Source organism: Tachypleus tridentatus, chromosome 10 (assembly GCF_004210375.1).
Source record: "Tachypleus tridentatus isolate NWPU-2018 chromosome 10, ASM421037v1, whole genome shotgun sequence".
In the NCBI taxonomy this organism is placed as follows: domain Eukaryota; kingdom Metazoa; phylum Arthropoda; class Merostomata; order Xiphosura; family Limulidae; genus Tachypleus; species Tachypleus tridentatus.
In genome coordinates this window covers 133,857,790-133,876,289 of record NC_134834.1, presented here as the reverse complement: position 1 = coordinate 133,876,289, position 18,500 = coordinate 133,857,790, and the positions used below count along the sequence as shown (strand labels likewise).

General features: G+C 34.6%; 1 long non-coding RNA gene across 1 annotated transcript in view; it reads right to left on the bottom strand.

The window, feature by feature from the left end:
* Positions 1-18,500, bottom strand: part of LOC143228223 (uncharacterized) — a 79,469-nt gene that overhangs the window by 42,890 nt on the left and 18,079 nt on the right. Inside the window, exon 3 of the long non-coding RNA XR_013015270.1 lies at positions 1,188-1,311. This is a non-coding gene — a long non-coding RNA (uncharacterized LOC143228223). The remainder of the gene's footprint in view (positions 1-1,187; positions 1,312-18,500) is intronic.

Below are 18,500 nucleotides of genomic sequence, written 5' to 3'. Positions count from 1 at the left end.
AAGTCTATTGAAGACAGCTAACTGCTAAGTTTGAAATAAAAACAAAGAAGTCTATTGAAGACAGCTAACTGCTAAGTTTGAAATAAAAACAAAGAAGTCTATTGAAGACAGCTAACTGCTAAGTTTGAAATAAAAACAAAGAAGTCTATTGCTTTCTGTATATAATATCGGTATTTGCTGTTTATCATGTAATCTGTGAACCTTTTCGAGGGTAGTCAGATCACTATGGTTAATTGCGGGTAAATAAATTCACAGGTATTAAAATATCTAACTGTTTCTGTCTTTTTATTAAGCGCTGCGATCGTTCAATAAACCAAGCTATCATGAACTAATACAGTGAAATTCTTGAGCAGCCACGACCTCTCGACAGACCAGTAAGTAATAGAATAATTAGTTCCATTTGCCATCACAGAGGTCAGGGACTGTTAGTCTACTTGCAAGCAGTGCTCGTGCACGTGAAAGAAAAACATATAAAAGAAGTTCCATACCAGTGCATGCCAACTCCTTGCACCGACACACTCACCGTTCAACCACAGTGTATACGAGTTAAGATGTGTTTACACATCTGTCAATAAATTAATCACCCTGACGACAACACCAGTGAGATCTACATTTTACGGAGCATCGCATTTCAAAACAAGTAATCTTTTCAGGCCTCTTGATTTACACACGCTTTGAAATTCTATAACCTATTAAGAACACCTATATATTTTTCTTTTTTTTTACGTAGCTTACAATAAATCAAAAGCCGAAATTAAAGTGAAATTAAACTTAAAAAGAAAAGAAAATTAAATAAGTCATTTATAGTGGGAAAATCAATTCATAGAAACGCAGAAAAAGTAAAAATATTACAAAAAATGTGACAGGGAGAGCTCAGCTTATTCATAACAATTACAACTTAATACACTTCGACAGTTCAACGATAATACATCTGAAGTTATAACAGCATAATACAATTCAACAGCTCCATAATAATACATCTCAAATAGTTACAGCTAAATACGATTAAACAAAAATAATGTTTATATAAACTTTTATATTTAACGCCTTAACGAAGGTGATCAGATTATCTAAGTGTAGTATTACATAGTGTAACTGAAATAAAAATCGATGGAATACGTTTTCAAAAGAACATGATTTTTTTACTGAGAACACCTAAAATCATGGTAAAAACAGGATCAAAATACCTCAGGCCTTCTACGTTTGTCCCTGATTTGTAGCACGAGGTGTTGTTTCTGGGAGAGAGCTCTTTTAACATAAGAGAGACGCAGAGTTGTTTCACTTGGCCCAAAGCACATCCTTCATCTAGCCCTACGAAGCGGGAAGGGAAAAGCACAAGGTGTTTTGTGAATCGTTTCAGTTTATACCAGTTTATAGGTGCCTTATAGAATTTTGGGGGTTTCCTAAGAATACGTTTTCCAGCAAACCACAAGACATTAGACTTAATGATAGTTTGTTGACTTACCTGTCGGTTACACAGCAATTTTGAAGTGCACAATATTGGAACCTGCATTGACTCAAACGTAGTTAACATACCTATAGTTTCTATGTTTAACTGTATTTGATTCTAACTAAAAAAAAATGGACCAACACACTTAAATTATTTTAAAATATAGACAATGGTTTTAGTGCATAAAAATGATTTTGCACAACTAATACTTGTCGCTATCAAAATTGCCTTTGAAATGTTATATAACAAGTGTATTGTTTGAGTTAGAAACCTGTAATTTGTAATTTTTATTAATATTTCTTTATAAATCCTAGGACGATAACACTAAAAGATGTGGAAAAATCATGCAAAAAAAAAAATAAAAGCAGGAAACCCCATATTTATAGTGTTGAAATACTAACAAATGGACAGTGTGTGTTTTCTCATAGCAAAGCCACATCAGGCTATCTACTGAATCAACCGAGGGGAATCGAATCCCTGATTTTAGCGTTATAAATCCGTAGACTTACCGCTGTACTAGCGGTGGACGCAAATGGACAGAATGGAGTGGAGAGAATTATCAACATGTTAATATGGAAAAGACCAGAATGATATAAATCACTGTAAATTAATACAGTAGTAAGAAACAATTAAAATCACTAAAACGATATTATATAAGTTGTAGAAAGGAGCGAGATGTTATGAGGCCAAGGAAAGAATCAGAGCGAATTCAGATTACAAAGTACGAGTGTGAAGTTACGGTCACAATGATATGAGGTTAAGGAAAGCGTTAGTGTGAGTTTGTTGAATGAATTACTTGGGTGTGAAGTTCTGGAAAGATTCGCAGTGATGCGAAGTAATGGAAAAAGTCACAGTGATGTGAAGCTGTGGAAAGATTTACAGTTATGTGAAGTTGTAGTAAAACTTACAGTGATATTAGACTGAGGAAAGATTCACAATGATGTGAAGTTGTAGAAAGATTCACAGTTATGTGAAGTTGTAGAAAATCTTACAGTGATATTAGACTGAGGAAAGATTCACAATGATGTGAAGTTGTAGAAAAACTTACAGTGATAAGTTAACTTACAGTTAGGCCGAGGAAAGATTCACAGTGATGTGAAGTTGTAGAAAAACTTACAGTGATAAGTTAACTTACAGTTAGGCCGAGGAAAGATTCACAGTGATGTGAAGTTGTAGAAAAACTTACAGTGATATTAGACTGAGGAAAGATTCACAATAATGTGGAGTTGTAGAAAAATTCGCAGTGATAAGTTAACTTACAGTTAGGCCGAGGAAAGATTCACAGTGATGTGAAGTTGTAGAAAAACTTACAGTGATATTAGACTGAGGAAAGATTCACAGTAATGTGGAGTTGTAGAAAGATTCGCAGTGATAAGTTAACTTACAGTTAGGCCGAGGAAAGATTCACAGTGATGTGAAGTTGTAGAAAAACTTACAGTGATATTAGACTGAGGAAAGATTCACAATAATGTGGTGTTGTAGAAAGATTCGCAGTTATGTGAAGATGTAGAAAGATTTATAGTAGTGTGAAGTAGTGTGATTCACAGTGATGTGAAGTTGTAGAAAAACTTACAGTGATATTAGACTGAGGAAAGATTCACAGTAATGTGGAGTTGTAGAAAGATTCGCAGTGATAAGTTAACTTACAGTTAGGCCGAGAAAAGATTCACAGTGATGTGAAGTTGTAGAAAAACTTACAGTGATATTAGACTGAGGAAAGATTCACAATAATGTGGTGTTGTAGAAAGATTCGCAGTTATGTGAAGATGTAGAAAGATTTATAGTAGTGTGAAGCTGTGGAAAGATTCACAGTGGTGTGACGTCGTGGAAAAAGTCACAGGTACTTGAATGAAAAATTAAAGACAAAATAGTGGGTGAAACACGATCTTCTAAGCACTAAAATGTAGGCAACATACTGGAGACCCTAACCCTCGTAACATCTTCAGGTCACATGTTGATACCCAGGGGCAAGGCGGGACCACAACGCTAAGAAAAACATGTTCTTTCACTCGTGTTATGCCGCTACTGCAGATCTCAGAAGACAGATCAGAGTTGATTCCTGTTCATACGTTGACAGATAGACAGACAAATGTGTCTCACCCTGCCAGCATTGGCAATAAAAGAGAAAATGTGTGAAATAAATCTTCGAACTTTATACACTGTAGAAAGACACACCCTTGGACACTGCTTTTAACACCAAGTTATACATATACATGTACAGAAGAACATTCTTAAGCTCCTATTTGAAATACAGCATATATTACACACTTTCCATATTCTCGTATAGTGTACACAGTTCATTGAACATTTTACTAAACACTGCCCAATTATCTATGGCAATTGCAATTCTGATAGAACAATTTGCACCTGCAAATATGTTCAGAGACTGTGGAACATGAAAAGTAAATAAACTGTAATTATGGATTTGGTAATAAAAGAAATGATGTACATGTTTTGTTTAGTGTACAGAGAAAAACCAAGTTTGTCAGTCAGTTCACTTATGCATGTTTTCGGTATTTGAAGTTTTCACGTTATACAGGTCCCCTGATAGTACAGCAGCAAGTCTACGGATTTACAACGCTAAAATTAGGGGTTCAATTCCCTTCGGTGGACTCAGCAGATAGCCCGATGTGGCTTTGCTATAAGAAAACACATACACATCAATACTCCACGTTATACGGAGCAGCCATTATGTGGTTTGTTTCTTTGTTTTAACGCAATTATTTCATAGGCTATCTGCGCTCTATTCACCACAGGGAATCAAATCCCGAATTTTAGTGTAATAAGTCCGTCATCTTACTGCTGAATCCATTGAGGGACGTCATTACGTCCTTCTGTGCTTTGTAACAATAACCGGAATTATTTCTGTTTGGTTGTCATTACGAGGAATTCTTTTAGTATTTAGTAATCATTATAAGGAATGTATTTTTGTGCTTGGTGGTCATTACGTAGATTCATTTTGTGTTTGGGAGTCGTTACCATCACTTATTTTTGTGAAGCTGTAACTATGATGTACAACGTTCAACTATGATGTACAACGTTCATTTATAAAAAGCGATAGTTACATTTACTTAACACTAACTTATTTCATGGTCATATTTTAGCCTTATAAAGGTACTTATAAGATAGTACAAAATTCAAAAATTAAAATTTGTCCATTTCTTCCACAAAAATAACGCCAACCAACGTCCGGTAAATCCAGACCATTCCTTCTTAAAAGATGATATAGTACTGTAATATACATTTTATTCCTACAGTGTAAATCTAGCAGCAAAACTTTAAACATTATTATTAAATGATTAATTAACGTTTACCTTAAGTTTTATCATGTCTGAATGGATATATATGACTTAAACTTTAGTTATCATACAAAGGCCTAAAAAGTTATGTTATATAATAAACTTTATAAGCTAGTGTTTTTTTGTTTTTTTTTACGTTAACCATATCTTAAAGATCTACTAGTTTACAACGTTGCTGTTATTTATTCGAAAGGAAAATATTCTCAACAGAGCTCATATTTCAAGACTGGTTCAACACCCTTAAAGGAAAAGGTCTGACTTGAGTTTATATTTAAAAAACAACAAAAAACTTTTATAAATATTTCCAACTGTGCTGTCAAATGAAAATAAGTATTATTTCATTTCATTTCTATAATACTATGTTTCAATGTCCTTGTACTTCAAGCCAAGATGTGTTGACGCGAAATCGGAATTATCATAATTTTTCTATTAACTGCAAAATTATAACTAAACATATTATAAATTTAAAATATTCAGTATTTTATTCTAGTCGCATCTTACACTTGTGAAAAGTAAAAAGACTATATTACTGGCTAGTATTATACCGTGAACATAAATGTTATATGCTAAATCTATCTGTTCCTCGCTACTTCATTTATAAACACACATATAAAACACTCTAAATATACGCAAGTAGTGATTTACAATAATTTTTACCATGTGTAACAGGAGTCAAAAGTTTTTATCTTTTTTATTCACATAAATAGGATTAAAATACTTTAATTTTACTCCACAGTTTATTATTTTCATACACCCAGTCAACAAGTTTGTTTTTATTGCCATTTTACAGCAGTGGGCCGGCCATATTCCGAAGTAAAAACAACTAGATACACATGTAAATCTTTTCCTAATACACTGTTTACTTTGACCATAAATATAATCCACTACCTTCTATACTACAAACTGACTGTGAACAAAACGAGAAGTGTTGTGGCACTGGGATTCCAATCAGTATGTGTTCAAGCTATATACCGACAGTAGGTTTCGAGTAGAAGCTTATGGTCGAAAAGTGTTGAATTTTATACTTTAGTACAGTGAACTGTGTATCATAATGACTTCAAGCTGTCTTCTTCATCTAGAATTAAAATGGCTGTGAACAGGTATGTACCTATATGAAAAATAAATCAATAATATGTTTCACACGTGTCAGGCCATGGTTGACTTGTATTTAACTGACACATACAGACGAGTTTCTTCAGGTTTACGTCAAATGCATGACTGACATTGTGGAGTACATGTATATATATTTAATGTTTGTTTGTTTTTTGCGAATGAATGCATTCCTACTTTTTATTACAGTAAATAAGTGTAACTAACCTTTCCTAAACACAGGCTATTGAATTAAAGTGATAATACATGGCTGAATGTATACAGTTGTTAATATTTTCCAAACAGAAGAATGTTGTCCCAATTTACATCTGGTTTGCTTGATGTTCGACTTTGTTAGCTGGTAGACATTTTCTTGTAGTAACTGTGCAACTACACACTTATACATAGTTACAAAGTTTAAAGAAGGTTATGAAAGTTCAAAGTTTTGTAAATGTGATTATGTATTACTGAATAAAACTGGTCTGACATTATGAAAATTCGTTGTGATTGTTCAACTGTTCTTGCAGTTTTACGATTTAAAGTCCCACAAAAAACAACAACAACTGATACCACATCTTGCATTTCTAGCAAACTTTCAAATGTCACTCTTTCAGAAAATCAAATTAAACTTTTTCCCAATAGGGTATTGTTTGGAAAGCCCAACTACACCCCCTAGACTATCTAATTTTGAAATGCCAGAGTTTATGGAAAGCAAACAGTCAACAGCACCCGCCACCAATTATTGTGTTACTCTTGGCTGTTCAAATAGCCCTGTGTAGCTTTGCATGAAATTCAAAAACAAACAAACAATCTGCGCTAGCCGTCCCTAATTTAGCAGTGTAAGTCTAGAGGGAAGGCAGTTGGTCATCACTACCCACCGCTAACTCTTGGGCTACTTTTTCACCAACGAATAGTGGGATTGGCCGTCACATTTTAACGTCCCCACGGCTGAAAGGGGGAGCATGTTTGGTGCGACGGGGATTCGAATCTTTGACCCTCAGATTACGAGTCGAGCGCCTTAATCTGACTATCGCTGTTATAGCGCGTTTTTGTGGTGGTGTAACGTAAACCATAAACCCTTGGATTCATAATTTTAATATGCTACCCTCTATCCTAAGTCTAATAATTGAACACAAAACTAAACCAAAGAAGAGTGTAAAGGTATCGCTTACCATTTGTACAAAGTTACAGCGTATATTAAAAAAACTTATTTTTTTGTTAGAAATCATTACAGTAATGAATCAAATGATAACTTGTTTAGACAACGTAGAGGTGACGTTCAGTGATATTCCTAGTAGAAACCATAGCAATGAAATTCAATAACATTCTCACTATGTAACGTAGCGGTGATATTCAGTATTATCCTTATTACACAATATTTACTGATATTCTTACTGCACAGCAATGGAGTGACATTTAGTAATATCTTTAGCTTTAAAATATAATGGTCTAGAAAGGTCAGTGATATCCTTACTATATATATAGTGTTGGAGTACCAATTAGTGATAACTTCAATAAGGAATGTAGCGGTGACGCTCTACAGTATCTTCAATAAAGAATGAATCAGTAATACTCTGTGATACTTTAGGTAAACAATGAAGCGTTAAAATTTGGTGATAAATATCACTGACTAACTATAAAATGTATTACTGTCAGTTTATAACCATTTGTAAGAAAATTTAAACAAACTTTATATTTTGAAGACGTTGCTCTGTTTGGTTATAGTTTAGTGTTTGTTGTTAGAAATTTTACACACCAATTGCTAAACAGTTTTGTCGCTAGGTGAGCTTAATCTTACAATAACTGGTTAGCTACTTACATCCACACGGTTTTATAAGATAAATGAGAAACACTGGATGGTTTGTGGATGATATTATATATTACTGAAAATTTCAATCAAATAAATGTGCAAAATATCTAGTACAAGTTGTACAGAAGCTCTTGGTTTCTAACAAATGTTAAAAATAATTCACAGAAAGAAATCCGAAATAAAAAATAAATAAATAGTGATGTATAAAACAATAAAACAAGCAATTAAGAGATACTAAACTATGTAATTTTCTTGCACATATCTTGATGTCCAAAGTTCAACGTTTATTTAAAAAAACAGTAGCGGCCATCTTTCATCGATAAAATTTTCGGAATTCTTAACGATGATTGCTTAACGCCATCTGTTGTTTATTTGTATAACTAAGTTTTATTATTATAATTTAGATGTGAAAACTGCCATAAAATAATGCAACAAAAATTATGAAAAGTACATCTTATTTTCATTGACTAAATACGAAAAGTCACATTACTTATATTGTTAGAACAAGGGGAAAACACTGAACAGAGTATACTCGTGCCTACCAAGGAGTTCACAAGTGGTATAATTGTTTGACCTTGCCCCACGGGCGAGTTATCCTCATGTTTGATTAAAGAGGCCATGATGTACTAAACCAAGTCAGGGTCTAATGCAACACTTGAGCTCACATTAGTTAACAAATCTTGTACCACACTCAGTTTAGGACTGAATTATCAGCTTTCATCAGGTCAATGGTAGAGAGTGTCACCCAGTGGAACTTTGGTTGGCAAGAATGACTGGTGTAATTTTGTATAAAGTACGTGGTAACTGAAAAACTGAAAAAAACAACAACAACAGAGACTACATTAAAATATCTACATATATATTGCTCTGCGTTTCTTTCTGTTTTTTTTTTGCCTTGTATAGAAGCAGAAAGAACATACACCAAAATACATGTAGCTTACTGCAGAATCAACAAAATTAAAGTGAAAACATAAATAACAAGGCAATTACAACAGGTGCATATATGTGGTAATTTCTGTATTTCCTCAGATCGTAAGCGAATCCAAGACATCTCAAATACATAAATGCTCTCGCTTCACCTTACATAAAGGATTAAACCACAAGTAATTGCTAGTAAAACTGTTTTCAACAACTGAAACTATCTCATTTGTATACTAAGTGTTCTTTGATGATTTTTCAATATTACATATTTGTAAATATTTCATTCAATTTCCACTTAATAATGACACTTTTAATTCGTTAACACCATTACTACAAGATGTAGACGAAATGTTATATTTGAAAGCTTTTCATTTTCCAACTATTTGGAAACGAAAAGCAGACATCCGTGAAGACGATAGGATGTGATTTCAACAGCAAAACTGTCACGAAAATGTGTTGTGGACAAATTACAAAATTTCCAATCGGAAGATTCGAAACAAAGATGATTTATTAAAACAGCTGTGAAAAGTAAAAGTCCCACATGTGTGTTTTAATCCGTTATACTTCCAATCCTGGCATAAAATATTAATGGGATTGATTCAAAAGTTAGCATTAAACAATAATATTGGTCATATGCATCTGCAGCTTTTTAACCCTCTGGCAGAACTTGGAGGAAAATTTTACTAAAGAAGGCAAATACCTTGTATAATGAATTGGCTTGAGGCAGATCGTGTTTAATACGAAACCATAAGTGTAGAGGGCGCTTATAAATATATATAACTTCCCTTGAAACCATTTTTCACATGACAAAATTTCTCATCCGAAAAAAAAGTGGTGGTTCTAATAAAGGTGCATACAGCTTTCTAGCAAGAATCAGAAGAAACAGAAAAAAAAAATATTTTGTTGGATGAGGCCCCGCCCCTCGTTTGGACTGTCGGGAATATCTTTATGTGAAATATCCTTGTCATACCAAAAACCATTAGAGCTATTTCTCGTCAAGTGCCGCGACATGTTGACCACACGTGGCCTACAAGTCTACACGGCATGACCGGTGTAACGGTAACCAGTGGCAGGAGCTGAGGGGCCCGGTACACTTTCTCACGATCCCGACGTGAGTAATTTAACCCTCCCTCCAGCTGTTTCGTGGAGATACGGGACCATTACTAAAGCTCACGTCATGCAGACACATTCAAGCGTAGACATACAGGCAACCACATTATCAGCAATCATTCGAGCTGTCTCGCCTTTCCACCATCCTTTGTTGCCATAGCAACTGTTGCTAAGGTGAATCGGGTCAGTCCCCAGATAAGCGGTTTTACAACATTAGTTACTTTCAATCACAAATCAACATTATTAGGGAAGGTTAATTGCCTGACAGCTTTACTAAAACTCACGGAATTTTGTGTGCATAACATTGTAATATTACTGGCTAAGTGGAATAACACGAAAAATTCTTTAAAAGAGTTTACACAAAGATGAGCTTCTAAAGGAGTGGGGGGTATGCTCTTCGAAACACCCGATCGATTGAAAACCTGAAGTAGCAGGAGCACTGGTATTAGAGATATTTGGATTTTTCATAATTCTTTTTAAAACATTCCGATGTTGCTGTTCTTACATTAGGATATATAGGGCTAAACTACATAACATGCATCCATTAGAAATATGCATACGTCCTTATGATACTAAACTTTGAGACTGTACCTTTAGTTCTGAATATAGTAGAAAAAAGGCAAAATATTTTTAAGTTGCGCGTTTCAAAAACCTTTTGAAAAACAGAACTAACCATCTGTTGTAGATCTGTCATGGATAGTTCTGTACAGTTATGTGTCTGTACGCAAATAAAATTTCAAATACAATGAAAACAGAAAACAGCGTGAATGAAACACTAAAGTCACGAGAGAGAAAAAAATGTTTTGTTTCTTTTTATTGTTAAGCTCTTAATTTCTATTTCCGCTACGTAAACATTTGTTCTTTATTGCAGCCGTACAACGAGAATAACCTTCTCGAACCGACAATAATTAAACATAATTTAATATAACACATGTGCAACAGAAATGTTTAATAAGGGAAGCTGTCGGTTGACTGTCCTTTTAACAATAAAAAGATTGATAAACGTGGCAGTAGTGGATTACCTTTTCATGTACACGTGTACAAATGCAGAATGTGTGTATGTGTTTTGTTATTCCAGAGCAACTGTTGTGTCCACCAAGGAGAGCCGAGCCCCTGATATTAGCGTTGTAAGTCAGGAGACTTACAGCTGTCCCATTGGGGGAAGGGGGGACAGAGGTAGAATTAAAAAGTTTACTTTCCAGTTGATAGTCAAGGACAAGCGGAACAACATTAGCCCGAAATGAGTACAATAGTACAAAGTGATAAAAGATATCAGAAAAAAAGAAAAAGGTATTACGTTGGAGTACCATAAAAAGCAAGTATACATAATCAAAACGAGAGGGGATGCCTACATAAGATACAACGTTATAAGAGAAACAAAGTATGGAATAAACTACAGGCACGGGATGAGGTATGTAGAGAAAAACAGAGTGTAAGAATACCACAGATACAGTGTGGGGTATGTAGAGAAAGACAGAGTGTAAGAATACCACAGAAACGGTGTGGGGTATGTAGAGAAAAACAGAGTGTAAGAATACCACATAAACGGTGTGGGGTATGTAGAGAAAGACAGAGTGTAAGAATACCACAGATACAGTGTGGGGTATGTAGAGAAAACAGAGTGTAAGAATACCACAGAAACGGTGTGGGGTATGTAGAGAAAAACAGAGTGTAAGAATACCACAAAAACAGGTGTGGGGTATGTAGAGAAAAACAGAGTGTAAGAATACCACAAAAACGGTGTGGGGTATGTAGAGAAAAACAGAGTGTAAGAATACCACAGATACAGTGTGGGGTATGTAGAGAAAGACAGAGTGTAAGAATACCACAGAAACGGTGTGGGGTATGTAGAGAAAAACAGAGTGTAAGAATACCACAGAAACGGTGTGGGGTATGTAGAGAAAGACAGAGTGTAAGAATACCACAGATACAGTGTGGGGTATGTAGAGAAAAACAGAGTGTAAGAATACCACAGAAACGGTGTGGGGTATGTAGAGAAAAACAGAGTGTAAGAATACCACAGAAACGGTGTGGGGTATGTAGAGAAAAACAGAGTGTAAGAAACCACAGAAACGGTGTGGGGTATGTAGAGAAAAGAGAGTGTAAGAATACAGATACAGTGTGGGGTATGTAGAGAAAAACAGAGTGTAAGAAACCACAGAAACGGTGTGGGGTATGTAGAGAAAAACAGAGTGTAAGAATACCACAGAAACGGTGTGGGGTATGTAGAGAAAAACAGAGTGTAAGAATACCACAAAAACGGTGTGGGGTATGTAGAGAAAGACAGAGTGTAAGAATACCACAGAAACGGTGTGGGGTATGTAGAGAAAGACAGAGTGTAAGAATACCACAGATACAGTGTGGGGTATGTAGAAAGACAGAGTGTAAGAATACCACAGAAACGGTGTGGGGTATGTAGAGAAAAACAGAGTGTAAGAATACCACAGAAACGGTGTGGGGTATGTAGAGAAAGACAGAGTGTAAGAATACCACAGATACAGTGTGGGGTATGTAGAGAAAAACAGAGTGTAAGAATACCACAGAAACGGTGTGGGGTATGTAGAGAAAAACAGAGTGTAAGAATACCACAGAAACGGTGTGGGGTATGTAGAGAAAAACAGAGTGTAAGAATACCACAAAAACGGTGTGGGGTATGTGAGGAAAGAGATAATGTAAGTATATCACGCCACTGAATGATGGGTCTTGTAGGGAGGGAATATATACACAATATATATACTCAAATATAAAAACTCGAAAACTAATGGCATTCGATAATGCTTTACTTGCGTTTCTGGTAGGTAAAGTTTAACAATCAAACGTTGGGTCAGGTTACTTAGAAACCGGATCTACCGAAAGCTACTGGACTTAACTTCAATATAAAACTTCCAACTCTAACTAACCTCCAACTTGGATATACTTTAATTCACTTCTTATTCACACTTGGTTCACAACAGTGAACAACAAATATCTTTCTTGTATTGTGTTTATATATGTACTGCAAATGTACAGAAACCGTAAAAGTTAGCGTTACGATATTGTTTTATGCTTAACAGTACAATGCGATAATCGTTGATATATGTGAACAACAAAAAACATTTATTACAAAAGTGGAACATAATATAAAGATGTAGTGATCCACCTATAAGCAAATAATAACACGTAAATAATTCATGATGACTCATTTACTAATCAATTTGAAATCTTATATATGCAAAAACGGCTCGTTTGGGTTGAGAAAATATTTTACATGGAAGAGCGAACAACGTTTCGACCTTCTTCGGTCATCGACATCACTGAATTTGAAAACTTGTCGTAAATAAGAAATTACAGACCTAACTAAACGTATGATTATTTGGTTATTCCATATAATCATTTACTGTACACGTACAAGTGTCTACCAACACCCCTATTTATTACAGTACGAATAAAATATCTACTATAATAGTATACTATAACAGATGGACTGCCCTATTTACTAAAACATTAATAAACGTACTACTGTAACAGTAAAACACATATCAACTCCCCTGTTTACTAAAATAACAGAGGAACTCCACTTTTTACCAAAACATTAGTCCCCCACTGATACAGCGGTAATACTATGGATTTACAACGTTAAAATCAGAGGTTCTATTCCTCTCGGTGGACTCAGCAGATAGCACACACATTTATTAAAACACTAAGAAACTAACTACTATAACAGTATAACTATGGATAAATTTCCTTGCTTACTAGCACTTCAATCAAACTTTAAAGGCGTAACGTATCTTACACCACTAGCAAAGATCAGTCAATATTTTTTAAAAGTAAGTAATATCGAATATGGAAATAGGGTCCTGGAACCCCACCTCCAAACACCCACCCTTTGTTTAAGAACCACGACCACATTCCTTTTAAAGTGTTGTTTAGAAGTTGGTTTTATAAGAAAGTCCTGAAAAATACGATACAGTTACATCATTTTTTGAAAATATTTTTCAACTTACGCAGCGCTAAAAATCTTGACCTCATTCGTATATTGCAAAGTAGAAAAACTCTTGAAAACAAAACTGAAATTAATTGTTCATCTATGTTACTTGTCATTATAATGCTCTTTCTTCCCATGTTGTCAACACAGAACAATCTTCGAAGTTCCTCACTGAAAGGTAATTGTAAACATATTATCTTGCTCTGAGAGGAGGTCAGGAGATGTTTCTCATCTCACTCTGCTGAAAACAGTGACTGTCAAGAGGGTTTAAAATTTGACCCTCCAGCGATATTTTTTTATCCAAACAATGATTTCCTGTATAGCCATGAAATCGGTATTTAACAGAATGTCGAAAAACCAGTTGGCCATTGTGGTTGTGATTTAGAACTCAACTCATAGAGACGATATAGATTAGGCTAATCCGAAACTTGTGCTACAGTCAATACACTGAGCACAGTATACATAATGTCAATTTGAAGCTAGTTTGACTGACTTCACTATCATCGTAACAAGAGAAAAGATAAGCTAAGGTACTCTAATGTCACAACACACCTCTTATTTACAAATGTTTCTACTTCATGCTGCTAATGTCACAACACACCTCTTATTTACAAATGTTTCTACTTCATGCTGCTAATGTCACAACACACCTCTTATTTACAAATGTTTCTACTTCATGCTGCTAATGTCACAACACACCTCTTATTTACAAATGTTTCTACTTCATGCTGCTAATGTCACAACACACCTCTTATTTACAAATGTTTCTACTTCATGCTGCTAATGTCACAACACACCTCTTATTTACAAATGTTTCTACTTCATGCTAATGTCACAACACACCTCTTATTTACAAATGTTTCTACATCATGCTGCTAATGTCACAACACACCTCTTATTTACAAATGTTTCTACTTCATGCTGCTAATGTCACAACACACCTCTTATTTACAAATGTTTCTACTTCATGCTGCTAATGTCACAACACACCTCTTATTTACAAATGTTTCTACATCATGCTGCTAATGTCACAACACACCTCTTATTTACAAATGTTTCTACTTCATGCTGCTAATGTCACAACACACCTCTTATTTACAAATGTTTCTACTTCATGCTGCTAATGTCACAACACACCTCTTATTTACAAATGTTTCTACTTCATGCTGCGTTGTGCGAAATGTAGGAATACACAATAATGGACAGAAACAAAAGATTTATAAAAACTTATTACGAAACTAAATACATTCATTGCTGCGCTGGTGTGATCAAGCTTTGGTTTCAATCTACTAACCACAGAATGAAGAAAGTGTGTTTAAGATTTGTTTTAATCACCTCCGTCATATTAACCAGAGGTGGTGGTCCAGAAGGCGCTTTTACAGAAAAACTTTGCCCTACTAATACCTAATACGGAATGTCTATGGATTTACAAAACTAAAAACGAGGTTCCGATACCTGTAGTGGGCAGAGAAGAAATAACAGATTTAACCTTGTGCTTAATTAATTACAAACCATAAAATAAAAAAAATCTTCCAACAACACAGCATAAACTTATTACGTACACATATATATAAAATTTATGATTTCTTGATGTTGAATTACCAAAAATATAATACATAAATTAAAGCCTCGTTTATCTTTTCTAGAAGTACCGCCATGTTTCTTACTTCGTAAGTAGACAAAAAGAATCAAAAGAATTCTGCTGTTTTATAACTTAGTATTATAATAATTATATTGTTACGTAACAAAATTGTTCTGCTAACATTACAATAATTCTACCATTACGTAACAATTTTATGCGTTATAAATTCTACATCACTTACTGTCTGACACGTTTTCTACTCTTGTGAAATTTTAAACTTCGAGATAATTTATTACCTCAAAATATAGAAAATACACATTATGACAGAGCTCACGTGTTACATATTCTAGTTACAATACTATATAAAAACACATTAGGACAAAGCTCACGTATTACATCTTCTAGTTACAATACTATATAAAAACACACATTAGGACAGAGCTCACGTGTTACATATTCTAGTTACAATACTATATAAAAACACATTAGGACAGAGCTCACGTATTACATCTTCTAGTTACAATACTATATAAAAACACACATTTGGACAGAGCTCACGTGTTACATATTCTAGTTACAATACTATATAAAAACACATTAGGACAGAGCTCACGTGTTACATATTCTAGTTACAATACTATATAAAAACACATTAGGACAGAGCTCACGTATTACACCTTCTAGTTACAATACTACATAAAAACACACATTAGGACAGAGCTCACGTATTACACCTTCTAGTTACAATACTATATAAAAACACACATTAGGACAGAGCTCACGTATTACACCTTCTAGTTACAATACTATATAAAAACACACATTAGGACAGAGCTCACGTGTTACATATTCTAGTTACAATACTATATAAAAACACATTAGGACAGAGCTCACGTATTACATCTTCTAGTTACAATACTATATAAAAACACACATTTGGACAGAGCTCACGTGTTACATATTCTAGTTACAATACTATATAAAAACACATTAGGACAGAGCTCACGTGTTACATATTCTAGTTACAATACTATATAAAAACACATTAGGACAGAGCTCACGTATTACACCTTCTAGTTACAATACTACATAAAAACACACATTAGGACAGAGCTCACGTATTACACCTTCTAGTTACAATACTATATAAAAACACACATTAGGACAGAGCTCACGTATTACACCTTCTAGTTACAATACTATATAAAAACACACATTAGGACAGAGCTCACGTATTACACCTTCTAGTTACAATACTACATAAAAACACACATTAGGACAGAGCTCACGTATTACACCTTCTAGTTACAATACTATATAAAAACACACATTAGGACAGAGCTCACGTATTACACCTTCTAGTTACAATACTACATAAAAACACACATTAGGACAGAGCTCACGTATTACACCTTCTAGTTACAATACTATATAAAAACACACATTAGGACAGAGCTCACGTATTACACCTTCTAGTTACAATACTATATTTGCAGCAAAAAAGTCAACTGTTAATGAGAAAGAAATGAATTCACGATATTCGGAAAACATAAATGATCAACGAATAAGAAATAAAAAATTTAACCATAATTAAGATATCGAAACGATATCATTCTTTCTAGTTTCTTTTTGAACCATCATTGTATCAGTATAAAATTCGTAATTAAATATTGGAAATCCGCCAGAAAGCAACTAAAAATGCTCGTATCTATGCAACTACTTCATAGGATGTGATTGTTTGTTTGTTTGTTTTGAAATTTCGCACAATGCTACTCGAGGGCTATCTGTGCTAGCCGTCCCTAATTTAGCAGTGTAAGACGAGAGGGAAGGCAGCCAGTGATCACCACCCACCGCCAGCTCTTGGGCTACTCTTTTACCAACGAATAGTGGGATTGACCGTCACATTATAACGCCCCCACGGCTGAAAGGGCGAGCATGTTTGGCGCGACCGGGATGTGAACCCGCGACCCTCAGATTACGAGTCGCACGCCTTAACACGCTTGGCCATGCCGGATCCCATAGGGTGTGAATGGATCTTCACCTAAACTGAAATGGAGGCTCATTAGATCAATGCCAAAGTATATACAAATTTCCACTTTTACATTTTACATTTTTCGGTTTTTACTACTGCTTCGCTCCTATTTTGATGGATCTTCACCAAATTTGCATGAAGATTTGTTGGGTCCATGAGGAGATACATGCAAGTTTGCATTTTCACATTTTGTGTTCTGCAGTTTTGCGTCTTTTAAAAATACGTATAAGGGAAACAACGTTTCATGTCCTAACGTAACCTTTCATTAATCATGAATTTGCGTAATTTTCATCCATGGGACGGGTACTTCAGCTAGTTAAACAATAATTTTTTTTCACAATAGTGGCAGTAGTTTTCTTTCGTTTTAAAGAAAACACAAGTCTTGGTTTTTCTTTCTTTTTCCTAAGTTCATTTAATCTATATTAACTAAAGGTTTATTCGATAATAAATACTTTTTTCCCATTTTGTAATTTTTCCATTTAATAAAAATTGTCCAATTTTCAACATCATCCTACAAACATTATTGGGTAACAGCCCAAACTTATGTAAACCTAACTCGCATACCAGGCACGCCTTACTGCGTAACAACTCACATCCTAGACAAATATTTTTATGTAGTATTCTCAAGAGACACAGTGGCAAGTACGCGAAATTATAAAGCATATTTGTATAATTTTGTGCTTCACTACAAACAAACAAACAAAACTATGTGTACTATCTCACATCCTAGACAGACCTTGATATGTAGCTGTCCAAATTCTTAACAAACTATGAAATAAACGGATTACACTATAAGTAAGTGTTTCAGTATCTTACAACTCGCATTCCAGACAGGCCTAATAAAATACCTTTTACCTTTTTCAAAAATACGTAATAACTGACATAATACATATTATATGCAAAGAAATGCAGTAATAACCTAAGAAATTATAAACTGTGAACGTGTCGTTTTCTCCTTTTCCATTTTCTTCTAATGACGACAGATTATCAATTGTTATCGTTAGGTAACATTTAAACACTGTTCGACTACTGGCTACACAAAGCTGCGTCCAATAACTAGTTTTCGTGTCATAATAAAATAGTTTTGGACTAGAGAAAGTAGGAATTTATCTATTTCACTACTGAATTGTAGCTCTTGACTAGAAAAGAAAACAGTGAACTTTTATTTGGGCCCATCCAAGCGAAACTAGGTGGCTGAAAGAGTGACACGTTACCCAACCATCCCTCCCTCTTATTCTACCAA